This window comes from Lontra canadensis, unplaced genomic scaffold (genome assembly GCF_010015895.1).
Source record: "Lontra canadensis isolate GAN:19392208 unplaced genomic scaffold, GSC_riverotter_1.0 scaffold43, whole genome shotgun sequence".
NCBI classification, from domain to species: domain Eukaryota; kingdom Metazoa; phylum Chordata; class Mammalia; order Carnivora; family Mustelidae; genus Lontra; species Lontra canadensis.
The window spans coordinates 11,271,978-11,286,147 of record NW_022631037.1 but is presented as its reverse complement, the minus strand read 5'-3'; the positions used below and the strand labels follow the sequence as shown (position 1 = coordinate 11,286,147).

Sequence of the window (14,170 nt, the reverse complement as noted above, 5' to 3'; positions counted from 1 at the left end):
TGCACATCCCCTATTGGATCTCCTGCAAAAGAGTAGAGTATGGGTTGGCTCCCTTAGTCATTCCTTAGGAATGGCTGTGGGATTTTTGAGGGTTATTTGGGAGAGATGATATCGTAGTCAGAAATATCCTCTCTAGGGGCACCTGGGTGGCTCAGTGGGTTAAAGCCTCTGCCTTCGGCTCAGGTCATGATCCCAGGGTCCTGGGATCAAGCTCCGTATCGGGCTCCCTGCTCAGCTGGAAGCCTGTTTCTCCCTCTCCCACTCCCCCTGCTTGTGTTTCCTCTCTCGCTGTGTCTGTGTCAAATAAATAAATAAAATCTTTAAAAAAAATTTGAATTGGGTCTGCAAAGCAAGTCTCTGTGGATGGCTGGACTTCAGACATCACACTCAGGAGCTGACGATGTATTCCTTACACCATGTGACAGGAGCTGAGACAGCCAGCCTTCAGCCAGGAAAAAAAAAAAGGCAACATATGCACAAAGAGGAGCTGAAATGAGAGCCTCCTAACAGCCTTCTGGTTCTTTCCTGAGGTCTGGCTACAGTCCTGCCCTGGGATTTTGTGAAACACTATACCCTTATAATTCTTCCTTTTTGCTTAACCTAATTTGAGTTGGCTCCTGTTATTTATAACCACAGTGTTCCGAATAATACAACCATTCTGTGTGTCTGCCTGTTTTCAAAACAGAAAAGCGTAACTAAAAAGTTTTCTCCTTGGGTGGTTTGGAAGCAAAAATCAGGAAACAGACGATAAGAGCCACACGGACCTCCGTCCAGTCTTGCATTTCAGACACAAACCCAGCAGCCCAGATCAGACCGGCGACAGAGGTTTCCTTCCAGGACACTGCAGGACAGTGAAGTATCACTTCCAGGGAAGTGACACTAAAGGACAGTGAAGTCATCTCTCCTGAGACTCTGGTCAAACCCCAAATTCCAGGACAAGTTGGTGTAAATCATTGTACGGGCCTCCAGGTGGAGCTCGAGCCTGCTCTCACTGTCTCCCCTCCACCGGCTCATTCCACATCCCCTGCTCAGGAAAGGAAAACTGCTTCTGGGACTTTCAGGAAAGAGGGAACTGCAGGCCACCAGGCATGTGTGGGTGTGTGTGTTTCACGTGGCCGGAAGTGGAAATGGGACCGGGATCAGCTTTCTTCTGAATATTCTCTCCTCCACCCGGGAAGGTCCTACCCCAACTGTTAGTTATCTGGATTTATTTATTTATTTGACAGAGAGCACGAGTGGGAGAGGGGCAGAGGGAGATGGAGAAAGAAACTCAAGAGGACTCTGGTGCTGAGCGCATAGCCGGAGGCGGGGCTCGAACTCACGACGCTGAGATCAGGACCTGAACTGAAACCAAGAGTCAGAAGCTTAACTGTGCCAACCAGGTGGCCCTGTTTTTGATTTTTCAATATATATTTTTCAGTATATACCGAAAGTATATATAAGCCACTATGAAAAGATTATCTATTAGAATGCTTTTACCTACAAGTACCAGAGACTTGACCCAAGTTTAAACTTGTGTTGAACAGTCTCAGGTGGGATAAAGAGGCAGGGCAGACCACAGGTGTGCTGAGATCAGGAGGAAGATCAGGGATTCCAAGCCTGGCAAGAGGAGGGGGTGCCTTGCTCAGCCCATCTGGCAGTTCCAGGTTCTTCTGTCAAGGAGGGGTGCCCTTGTCCACTATCGTCCATATCCCCATCTGAGTGGTCCTGGGGCAGGGTGACCCTTCTGTGGCTTGTCAAAGCTTTATCTGCCCACTTCCTGTTAGTGCCCTTCACGTGCCCAGGAATGGCCGTGAGGTAAAACTCACTGGAAGTTATCAGTAAGGTTTTTAAGGGAATTGAATTGCTAATGAAATTTTGTTAGCAGTTCCTTAAAACTTAAGAGGTTTTTCTGTCATTTCCAGTCAATTTCAGAAATCTTCCCTAGACATAGTCTTTGAGACTGGGAAACCCATTCTGGTAACCCCAGGAGGCACCTCGGGTGCCTCCTTTACCCTCTGGCACTCAGTTAAATGGCTTCTGCCTTGAGGCTGTTCAAAACCTTCCTCTGAAGGACAAAGAAACTGTAATTGGCTCTTTGCTCCCAGGCTTTTCCTCTTTGTGCGCAGAAAATAATGAAAACATCACAATGTAAATAGGCTGGTCTCTTGCTTAACCTGGTCTCCTGCTAAGTCTCCTGTCTTTGTTGGTGCTTTCTCTTGGGGTAGAGAATTAAGCTCTTCTGGACCTGCAAGGCTCCAAATTACAGGACTTCCAGGAAGCTAGGATTGCAAGCCACTCTTAAAGAAACCGTATTACACCTGCTTTAAAACTGGGCACTTCAGCCTGAAGCTTGTCTTCCTTATGGGACCATCCTAAAGACTACTGCAGGAAATCACTAACATGCCAGCACGCTGGTTTTTCCTTCCAGTTCTCATTCCTGATATTCTAGAGTCTTGATAGGCACATAGTCTGTTCTGGACACCAGCAAGTTTCAGAATCACCCGTTTCCCAGTTGGTCACTGTCTCTACTGCATCTCTTCCACTCAGCCGTATATCGAATGACCTTCACAGAGGAGTCATAGCTGAATGCAGCTCTTTTTCTTTGTTTTTTAATTTATTTTTATTTACTTTTATTTTTATTTATTTTTTAAAGATTATTTATTTATTTATTTGACAGACAGAGATCACAAGCAGGCAGAGAGGCAGGCAGAGAGAGAGAGGAGGAAGCAGGCTCCCCGCCAAGCAGAGAGCCCGATGCGGGCCTCGATCCCAGGACCCTGGGATCATGACCGGAGCCGAAGGCAGAGGCTTTAACCCACTGAGCCAACCAGGCGCCCCTAAAATTTATTTGTAAAGATTTTATTTATTTATTTGACAGAGAGAGAGGGCACAAACAGGGGGAACGGCAGACAGAGGGAGAGGGAGAAGCAGGCTCTCCGCAAAGCTGGGAGCCCAACGCAGTGCTCGATCCTAGGACTCTGGGATCATGACCTGAACGAAGGGAGAGGCTTAATCTTCTGGGTCACTCAAGTGCCCCGGCTCTTCTTTTTCTTAATCTTTTGCCTAGATGCTCCAGCCAGCCTCATGCCCTTCAGCCTTCCTGCTCTGGCTTCAAAAAGTCTCCCATACAAAATGTATGTCTCTTATCCCACTTGAAATTTTATCAAGAGATTACCAAAGTTTTAATTATGTAACTGAATAATCTGTCCCTCTCCTATCCCGTGTGCTTGGCAAAGGATCCCAGCTCTCTGCATGCAAGGACACAGAAGGCATGACTCATAAAAGGAAAACAAAAGGATATATTTGATTTGGTTGAAATTAAACTAAAGCCTTCTGCCAATCAAAGGACACTACTAAGAAAGTGAAAAGAAGGGGCGCCTGGGTGGCTCAGTCGTTAAGCATCTGCCTTCAGCTTGGGTCATGTTCCCATGGTCCTGGGATCGAGCCCGCATCGGACTCCCCGCTGGGCAAGAAGCCTGCTTTCCCTCTCCCACTCCCCCTGCTTGTGTTCCTGTTCTCACTGGCAAATAAATAAATAAAATGTTAAAAAAAAAGAAAGAAAGAAAAGCTACAGATTGGGAAAAGAAAAGATCTGTAATACAAATATTTGGCAAAAGGTTGCATATCCCAGATATACAAAGAATTCCTATAAATCAATAAGATAAGGGCAGTTGTTCTAAATGGGCAAAATACTTGAAGAAGCACTTAGAAAAGAAGACATCCAAATGGCTAGGGAGCATGTAAAAAAGAGGTTCAACATCATTAGCTATCAGGGAAATGGTCTGTGCTTACTTTATGTAAATGACATCTTAATAAAATACCATTTAATTAGATTTTTGTTCTATTATGGAACAATCTTCAAGATCCAGTGCTAAGTGAGTAAAACAAAGTGTGGAACAGTGTTTCTACTTTTTTTTTTTTAAGACTTTATTTATTTATTTGACAGAGATCACAAGTAAGCAGGGGGGCGGGGGGGGGGCGGGAAAGCAGGCTCCCTGCTGAGCAGAGAGCCCAATGCAGGACTCGATCCTAGGACCCTGGGATCATGATCTGAGCTGAAGGCAGCGGCTTTAACCCACTGAGCCACCCACCCCCAGTGTTTCTACTTTTTTAAAAGAAAAGGAATATGGGGTGCCTGGCTGGCTCAATGAGTGAAGCATAAGACTCCTGATCTCAGGGTTGTGAGTTCAATCCCCATGTTGGGCATAAGGCTTACTTTTTAAAAGGTGGGAAAAAGAAAGGAGTATGCATATTCATGTATATTTGTGTAAGGATAAAATATCTCTAGAAGGAGAGCATCAGAAATTGCCTCTGAGAGCAGAAAATTATAGTCAGGGGGTGCCTGGGTGGCTCTGTCCTTCGGACGTCTGCTCTCGGCTCAGGTCATAATCCTGGGGTCCTAGGATGGAGTCTCACGTCAGGCTCCCTGCTCAGTGAGGAGCCTGCTTCTCTCTGCTCTCTCTCTGCCTCTCTCTCTGCTGCTCCCCCTGCTTGCACTCATTCTCTCTGTCAGATAAATAAATAAAATCTTTTTTTTTTTTTTAAGATTTACATTTATTTGACAGACAGAGATCACAAGTAGGCAGAGAGGCAGGCAGAGAGAGAGAGGAGAAAGCAGGCTCTCCACGGAACAGGGAGCCTGATGCGGGGCCCTGGGACCATGACCTGAGCCGAAGGCAGAGGCTTCAACCCACTGAGACACCCAAGCGCCCCTTGAGCTGTCTTTTCTTAACCTCTGACCTCATTAAACTTTCTGGGCCACCCTCTGCCTCTGTTCAGCCCTCAATCCCGGGTGGCACCGCTGAAGCCAGGCAAACCCCGCCTCCCACAGAGCCCAGACTTCCCCACGTGTGAGGAGCCCCCTTGTGGAGGCTGAGGGTCTGTGCTCAGAGCCTTCTTGGGATGCCATCTCTGGGGTGTCATGCATTACGGATTTATGTTAAAAGAAACGAGTGATGGGCACGCAGGGGGATTACATATTGTCTCTGTTTTCTCTGTTGTCTCAAATAACCAATGTGATGTTAAAAAGAATGTTCTTGGGGCACCTGGATGGCTCAGTCGTTGGGCGTCTGCCTTCAGCTCAGGTCGTGATCCCAGTGTCCTGGGATCGAGCCCCACATCAGGCTCCCTGCTCAGCAGGAAACTTGCTTCTCCCTCTCCCACTCCCCCACTTGTGTTCCCTCTCTCGCTGTGTCTCTTTCTGTCAAATAAATAAATAAAATCTTAAAAAAAAAAGAGAATGTTCTTTCTCCCTCCTGAGTTCTGGTATGGCACTAGCCACATTTATAAATCAGCCAGTCCTGGGCCTTGACCCCAGAGCAATTCACAGTCCAACCAAAGGGGACATGGGGAGGGAGGAAGGGAGAGACTGAGCCACAGAACACAAACACCTATAACTCCAGCAAGTAATGACAAGAGCTGTCAGGGAGAGGATCCTTCTGCGTAACTTGAGGAAGTCACGAGTGGGGATTTCAGTGAAGGGTCTCATTTGGGCAAGTAAGATGTTTCAAGCTGAGAAGATGGAGGGAACCGGAAAGGAAGAACTAGGGAATGGGAGGAGGGAGAAGTCTTCCTACTGGACAGAAGGAACTACCTCCTGTACACTTTCAAAGGGCATAATCACAATTCTTTAGGATTTTTACGTAGCTTCTGAAAAATTAATTTCAATACACCTTCACGGGTACAGAGTGCTTGTAAGAAGGAAATAGATGGGAAACGAGAGACTAAAGCCATTTGATATCAAGTCAATTCCGTGTTGTTACTCCAGCCTAATGAAGAGACACCCTTATCTCACCATGGGAACACAATGGGAGTTTGGTTCACTCCTCAAAATGGAAAAGCTTTAATGTTTCTTCTGACAATATACAAGAGTTATCAAATACTTTTTCAAGCAATACAATAAATCATAAACTGTAAGAAAGGGGCCTCATAAATGTATTTCCCGGGGATATCTGTCCACAGCAGACCTTTTTGGATTTGAGCAAAGCAGGTTTTTTTTTTTTTCTTTTTAAGATTTTATTTATTTGTTTGACAGAGATCACAAGTTGGGGGGGCGGGAGCAGGCTCCCTGCTGAGCAGAGAGCCCAATGTGGGGCTTGATTGCAGGACCCTGAGATCATGACCTGAGCTAAAGCCTGAGGCTTAACCCACTGAGCCACCCAGGCGCCCCCCAAGCAGGTTTTTGACAGAAGAAAAGAAACAGATTCGGGTACTTTAAACAGGAACAGTACTCCTTGGAAGAAAGTCGGATAGCTCATAGCATGAGGGAAAGCAACTCAAGAAAACAGACAAGAACTAAGGGGACCTAAGCAACCAGGAACCCAGCCAAGGTCAGGATCCAGGGCAGTCTGATTAGGACCCAGCTTCTGCTGCCAGTGGAGATGGCATGGCTGCTGTCACTGCCCTTGAGACACTGTGTGTCACAGCTACCACGAGGAGCAGAACAAGTTCTAAAATGTCCCCACTTCTGGGCATCAGTCGCTTTGGATTCCAAGTCCAGCTGGCCAGGCTAAAGGACACAGAGTCACTCTGCTGTCACGCAGACCCACACCATGTTGGATCCCTCAAGAAAGGCAGCCAGTCAGATGTGATGGGACAAATAAATGACAAATGTCTATTACACATGTATGAAGTTTTTCTGTTTGTAGAAAAGTGGGACTTTATTATGCATACTAACTGGTAGGGAGATTTTTGGTGTTGGTTCCATCTGGGTAGACCTATCGCTCTTTTCATGTCAATACAATAAATCAATGTCCTATACATCAAAATAATGTCAATACAATAAAAACTCATCCCCTAAATTCCTGCACAGTATTAATCATATAGATATTGTCAATATTTACTAAATCGATTTTCGCTTTTATATTCTCTTCTTTACCATTGTGAACATCACCGCTGAGAACATCCTTGAACACTTGGCACTGGTCCTCATTGTCCTTTAGGATAAAGTTACAAAAGTGAAACTGCGGAGTCAAATCTTATAAAAGGTTAACTAGGCAGTTAACCTGGAAAACCCCAAAACGGTTTGATAAGTCCCCCACTCATTAAGACCTACAGGTTGAAATGTACCACCCACCACCGTAGGTTCCACCAAGGGTCTACGGAATGTTCTGGGTTTCCGCAGAAAGCCGTGGTTTCAAGTCCCACTAAAGGAACGCGGGCTTTGAACCGCTGTCCTAGCACGTGCCAGCCCACTCTCCTCCCCACTTGGCCACAGGGGCCACGCAGACAACGTTTCGTGGAAATAAATAAATAAATAAATAAACGAGTCCGGGGTCCGGCTGCGTGCGCGTAGCCTTCCGCTCCCGGCAGGGGCCGCCGCCGCCTCCGCCGCCGGCCGTCTCCGCCCCCAGCCGCCGTCCTCCCGGCTTCCCCGGGCGCAGGTCAGGACCTCGGGAGAAGAGCAGGAAGAGCGGCGACAAGAGGTGACACCCCGGCACTGGCCACATCGGGGCCACGGCAGCCCTTGCTGTTTCCGCCCGCCCGAGCGGCCTCGCGTCCAGAGCGCCCAGCCCGGGCCGGGGGAACCGGGCCGACGCCGACGCCGACGCCGCCGCCGCTCTTGAAAGGCTGTTCAGCGCGCCATGTGGCTTGAGAAGCCTCCCGGCCGCCTCAAGCCGCCAGCAGGTCCCATGGTGTAATGGTTAGCACTCTGGACTTTGAATCCAGCGATCCGAGTTCAAATCTCGGTGGGACCTCTTCAAACTTTTTGGTTCTACAATTACTGTTTTGAGGACTGCTGGCGGCGGCGGCCACTTCGGGCTGTGCCATTACCCCCGTGACCTAAGGGATCGCGGTTTAGGGTCCCTCCTCCTCTCTCGTTTAGGTCCGGCCTGTGGGTCGCAGTGCGCATGCGTGAGAGTTCGGGCGGAAAAGTGTTGGTGGAGACCGAGAGTGATTTTACCTTGAAAAGGAGGGCGGAGGAAGCCGAGCGAACCCGGTGAGCCTGCTTGAGACCGCGGCCTTCGGGACTCCGACACCTCCCTCCTGCTGCTGGGAGTCCCTTCTTCCTATTGGCTGATGTGCAGAGTGCGATCAGTTATTCCTTTATCAACCGGGAATGAAATGCTGGGCGGAGCCAAGGGGCGCGGGAACCCGTAGGAGGCTGGGGAGAGGGCAGTGTGTTTGGGGAGAGGAGAGTGTGTTTGGGGCCAAGTCCGCCTGTGAGTCTAGGCGGTCAGATGGTGAAGTGGGTCTGATTCAGGCAGTAGGCAGTGAGGTTGTCCATGTGGATTCTTAAGGCCATGCCAGCCGGTCAGGGGATCTCCGCACGCGGTTTCTCACCCCGTGGATGGGGTGTTGATCCTTTAGAGGGTAGGAATCTCTATGGGGTTCACCACAGGGCTGAGCACGTCTCCTGGAGAATCTGTCCAGGACTGGTGTTTTAGGTGCTGGCCAGCCGCTCCTGATTTGCAGGCAAGGGTGAGTCTCTGGGATGGAGGGGAAGAGGCGCGCCTGGAGTGCTGTCTTCTTTTGAGTTGTATCTGGGTTTTTTGAGAGCTGTCTGGCCCCCTGGGATGAGTGACGAGGGAGCCCATTGACGCATTTGTGATCTCCCCACAGGGTGATTGGCACTGTGGCTCTACGTGCCCGCCCCTTGGGAGGATGCCACGGAAACAGGATGCTCGTTTCTCTTTCCCCTAAGCACTCCTCCTCCCCACCCCTCCGCCCCCATACACTGCAAATACGTTTGAATGGATTTGTGTGTATGAAAGATCCCAGCCTCGAAAATACGTAGGCATGAGAGGTGGGAGGGCTTGCTCTACCAGACATTAAAGGTTATTATCAGCTATAAACTATAGCAATTAAGATAGTGTGGTCCTGGTGCAGGAGAGACAAACATGCCAATGGCACATAAGGGGGTGGGCCGGATACAGCCCCACACATATTTGGACAAATGATTCAGGACAAAGTAGCACAGCAGAGCAGGAGGGGAAAGAATCTACTTTTCAAAAAATTATTCTGGGAGAATTGGGAGTCCAAGTGGAAAAGTATGATATCAGATTCCTCCCAATTTACACTAAAGACAGAAATACATTCCATGTGAATCATAGACCTTAACAGGAAGGGAAAAGCAATAAAGCTTGTGGAAGAGAACATAAGAGAATATCTTTATGACCTCAGGGTAGGGAAAGTCCTCTTAAACAAAACGCAAAAAGTTCTAAAAGCTTAGTCTCCGTCACTATATTAATATGATACTCTGTTCTTCATATCAAAAAAACCCAGTAAGAAAGTGAAAAGGCAAGCCTCAGAATAAGAAAAGATATTTGTAATGCATGACCGCCAAAGAACTTGTAATAATCAGTAAGAATATAAAATTAAAATTTTTAAAAAATCAGTAAGAATAAAGACAACCTACTAGAAAAATAGCAAATACTTGAACTGGCACTGCACAAAAAAAGGAAATCCCAAATAACTGACATAGGGTCACCTGGCTTGGCTCAGTGGATAGAGCATGTAACTCTTGACCTTGAGGTTGTGAGTTCAAGTCCCAAGTTGGGTGTAGAGATTACTTTAAAGTCTTAAGGATCACCTGGGTGGCTTAGTGGGTTAAGGCTCAGGGTCTTGGTTTTGGCTCAGTTGGTGATCTCAGGGGTTTTTTTGTTTTGTTTTTTTGGGTTTGTTTTTTTTTTAAGATTTTATTTATTTATTTGACAGAGAGAGATCACAAGTAGACAGAGAGGCCAGCAGAGAGAGAAGAAGGGAAACAGGCTCCCCACTGAGCAGAGAGCCCAACACAGGGCTCGATCCCAGGACCCTGGGGTCATGACCCGAGCCAAAGGCAGAAGCTTTAACCCACTAAGCCACCCAGGTGCCCCCCTTTTTTAAAATAATTTTTAATTTTTTTATAAACATATAATGTATTATTAGCCCCAGGGGTACTGTGAATCTCAAGGTTTACATACTTCACAGCACTCATCATAGCACATACCCTCCCCAATGTCCATAAGGATCTCAGGGTTTTGAGATGGAACCTCCTATAGGGCTCTGTGCTCAGCAGAGAGTCGGGGGACATTCCTGCTTGAGTTTCTCTCTGCCCCTCCCCACCATGTGCTCTCTCTCTCTGTCAAATAAATAAATAATAAAACCTTTTGAAAAATAATTGATATACATATGAAAAGATGTAGAGCATCATTAATCATATCAAAATGCAAATTAAAATCTCAATGAAATACCACTATACACTCGCCAGAATGACAATGCTGACTCCTTTTAAGAGTAGAGAATAACGTGAACTCTGACGGGAATGTAAACTGGAGAAACTAATTTGATGTTAATTATTGAAACTGAAGATACTCATACCCTATAATCTAGCAATTTCAGTCTTGTACCTATATCTGCAGAAAGGTGGGCATGTATAAGAATGGTTTTGGCTACACGATAGCCAAAAATGGGAAAGAGTTCAAATGTCCAGCAGAATGGATAAATAATTTATTGTAAGGCCATACGAAAGTATATTATACAGCAACAAAATGGATGAGTCTTCTTTTTAAAAAAGTATTGAGCAAAAGAAGGCAGATACAAAGGAGTAAATAATATATGACTCCATTTATATAAAATTGCTAAATAGGCAAAAATAACTACTGTATATTGTTTAGAACTGTAAACTTAGACGGTACAACTATCAGGCAAAGCAAAAATTCCCACGTGAGTGAGGATATCCAGTATCTCTGGAGAAGAGAGAGGGCCATGACTGGAAAAGGGTCAACAACAGTCTTCTGGGGGTAGTGGTATTATTATTATTTTTTAAAGTAATCTCTATGCCCAGTGCAGGGCTTGAACTCAGGATCCCAAGAGTAAGAGTCATGTGCTCTCTTGACAGAGCCAGCCAGATACCCTGTACTGGTATTATTTTATTTCTTGTCCTGGGTGGAGGTTACGTAGCTTATTCACGACAAAAATTTGTTAAAATGCACATTATGGTGGGGCGCCTGGGTGGCTCAGTGGGTTAAAGCCTCTGCCTTTGGCTCGGGTCATGATCCCAGAGTCCTGGGATCGAGCCCCACATTGGGCTCTCTTCTTGGCGGGGAGCCTGCTTCTCCGTCTCTCTCTGCCTGCCTCTCTGCCTACTTGTGATCTCTGTCTGTCAAATAAATAAATAAAATCTTTAAAAAAAAAAAAAGTTTGTCCACAGACTGGGGAGTCAGGATAGAGATCCTCTACCCTGAGCCAGCCCAAGGGCATTCTAAGGATCAGCTTCAATCCTAGGCATTGCAGGAGAACACTGATGAATATCACCCCGTCACTAGCTGTCTGGGTGCATTTGGGTAAGCAATTCGGATGTTCTGAAATCGTAACTATGTGGTGATGGAAAGGTTAACTAAACTTATTGTGGTAATCATTTCACAATTCACATGTAAAACACATCACTTTCTTGTACACCTTAAACTTATATGATCGTACATGTCAATTACATCCCAATAAATCTGGGAAGAAATATTAGGAGCCTCATTTGTAAAGGAAAAGGGACATGCCTTTTGCATAGCAGTGGGGTCAGGAACTAGTAAAATCGTAAGCAAAAGTTGTCTTCTCTGCACCTGAGCCAAGATAGGCTCTATAATGGTAACTGCTAGAAAGAATAGTGAGGACTACAGAAGCCCAGGCTCCTGAGAAAAGAAACACCTGCTTTTGTTGGGGAGGAAAACCAAACTTGAAGGGTAGCAACAGAGGCAGGGAATGAGAACCTGTGGGTGGAAGTTAGAGCAGCAGTAGGAAGAACTTTCTAACAATTCCTGCTGTCCATCCACAGAACAGGCTGAGGAATTCTGATCATCTCATGCTTGGAAGTCTTCTGGGGGTGCTCGAAGGTCATTGTCACCGAGAGGTGTGGGACGATTTCTAAACCTTGGTCCCGATCTACTAAATAGATTTCATAACTCACTAACTTCAGTAAAATCACTACATTGATTTCATAACTCTTGTCTCTTAACCCACAGTTAGGAAAACATTTACAAAACTTGCCACTCCCACCTCAGCCCACTCCGTCCTTCCTCTCCTAGGTCCAGATTCTCTGAGAGCCTCTCCACATTTCTATCTCTTTCTATCCCTCTTAGCTCAGGAAAGAACCTCTCTCTCCTCCAACAGTCTGAGGGGCCCCTCCCAAGGCCTTTATCCCCAGAAAGGTTCACCCAAAGGCAGCAGTTTCCAGAAGGTAGTGTCTGTCCTACGTTGTGATTGACCAGAGTCACCAGAAGAGGGCAGAGGGCCAGGCCACCAGGGAAGCCAGGTCTGTGCCTTGCCTGGCCTCTCTCTCCCTCATGCTTGATTCCCAGAGTTGTCGGTTTATTATCTTCTTTGTTTATTCGTTGGTGCCTGAGATAATGTGTATACAACACTTATCACAATGCCAGACACATACAAAGTCTATAAATTATGGGACACACACAGTCATTTAACATGCACCTGTGCTCAAGGTGCCAGAAATACAAAAATCAAAGACTCGACTTCAGCCTTCAGGGTGCTTGAAATCTGGGCTGATAAAATGAGGACTAAAGTAGGGTGTAGGGGCACCTTGGTGTCTCAGTGGATTAAACCTCTGCCTTCAGCTCCGGTCATGGTCTCAGGGTCCTGGGATCGAGCCCCGCATCGGGCTCTCTGCTCAGCGGGAAGCCTGCTTTCCCCACTCTCTCTGCCTGCCTACTTGTGATCTCTCTCTCTGTCAAATGAATGAATGAAATCTTAAAAAAAAATTTTTTTTTAAAGTAGGGTGTGCATGGTGGGTGTGTCCAAGATGAAATAAATCTGTAGGTCTTGTCTGTTAATGGTTTAATAATAATAAAATAAAGTAGTGTGTAAAACGAAAAGCAGTAGGTGGGGGAGTATGGGGGACACACTAGGGACTCAGAAGACAGAGAGGCCAAGGGCATGTTGAGAAACCACTTCAGAGTTGCCTCCCCCACCTCCTCTTCTAACCCTCAGAGATCAGGGAGGAGGGCAGGGAATAGGTGATCAGGGTGTTATTTTGAACCTTGCCTTGAACTCTGCTCCTCAGTAAGCATCCTGCCTCCTCCATCAGGCTGGAGCCTCTGCCTCCCTACACAGGACCAGATATGGAATATGCGGGACCCTGAGCAAAGTGAGAATGTGGGGCTCCTGTTCAAAAATCATTCAGAATTTCAAGCAAAGTGCGCACCTGGATGGCTCAGTGGTTAAGCCTCTGCCTTCGGCTCAGGTCATGATCTCCGGGTCCTGGGATTGAGCCCAGCATCAGGCTCCCTGCTCAGCGGGGAGTCTGCTTCTCCCTCTCTCTGCCTCTCCCCACGCCGCTCGTGCCCCATTCTTTCTCTCTCTCTCAGATGAATAAATAAAATCTTTTTAAAAAATTAAGAATAAAATAAAATCTTATAAATAAAAAATTTTTAAAAAAGAATAAATAAAATCTTAAAAAAAATTTTCAAGGAAAGTGTTACACCAAGCACGGGGCCCTTCTCAGTAGGAGGCCCTATGGGACAGCACAGGTTGAAAGCACCCATAAAAACTGGTCTTGTTCCCAGGCCCCAAGCTCAGGTAGGGAATTGGAGTAGGGGCAGGCAGTGGGGGCTTGGACTGATTTTCCTAGAGGCCCTGAGATCAGGGTTGGGTAATATCCTCTGCCTAAAGCACCAAGATCCTAAGCAGCCTATTCCCCTCCCCACCCCCAACTCCTCCAGGTGCAAGGATAACACCCAGAAGACGGAAGACGGGGGTGGGGGTGGGGGGAGGGAGGGTTGGGGGTGCTGGGCTGCCTGATCCACTAAGAAGGATTTCTAGCTGTGGCCAGCCCCGAGCCCTAGGTGCTGAGCCTTGAATTAACCAGACAGCGGTTCCCTTCTTCCCCTCCTTTCCTTCTGAGGCCCGGGGATCCCACCCAGGGACTCTGGTGAATATGGAGCATGGAAGGAAGGTGACAGAATTTGAAAACGATTCAGCTGTTTGTTAGTTGACCGGGAAATCAAGAATCCTTTTCCTGACTTAGCATCACTTTATCGCTCAGAATCATTAGAATTTCAATGGCCCGGTCTCTGCTTAGCCTCCTCACAGCATGACCCTCCCTACTTGGTCCTTTCCATGGCCCGTCCTTCTCCACTTAATCCCGAGTCCCTGATTGTTCTCCAAGCGCCACCGCTGGGCTCTCCCCATCCTGCCCCACACAGTCATCCTTCTCGGACTCCCCTCCTTCCGTATTACCAGATGTCACCTCCAGTGGTTT

At 47.0% G+C, this 14,170-nt stretch overlaps 1 non-coding gene across 1 annotated transcript; it reads left to right on the top strand.

Moving 5' to 3' along the window:
• Positions 1-7,607: 7,607 nt before the first annotated feature.
• Positions 7,608-7,679, top strand: TRNAQ-UUG. Its single transcript has one exon. It is a non-coding gene; the product is annotated as a tRNA-Gln (tRNA).
• Positions 7,680-14,170: the final 6,491 nt, after the last annotated feature.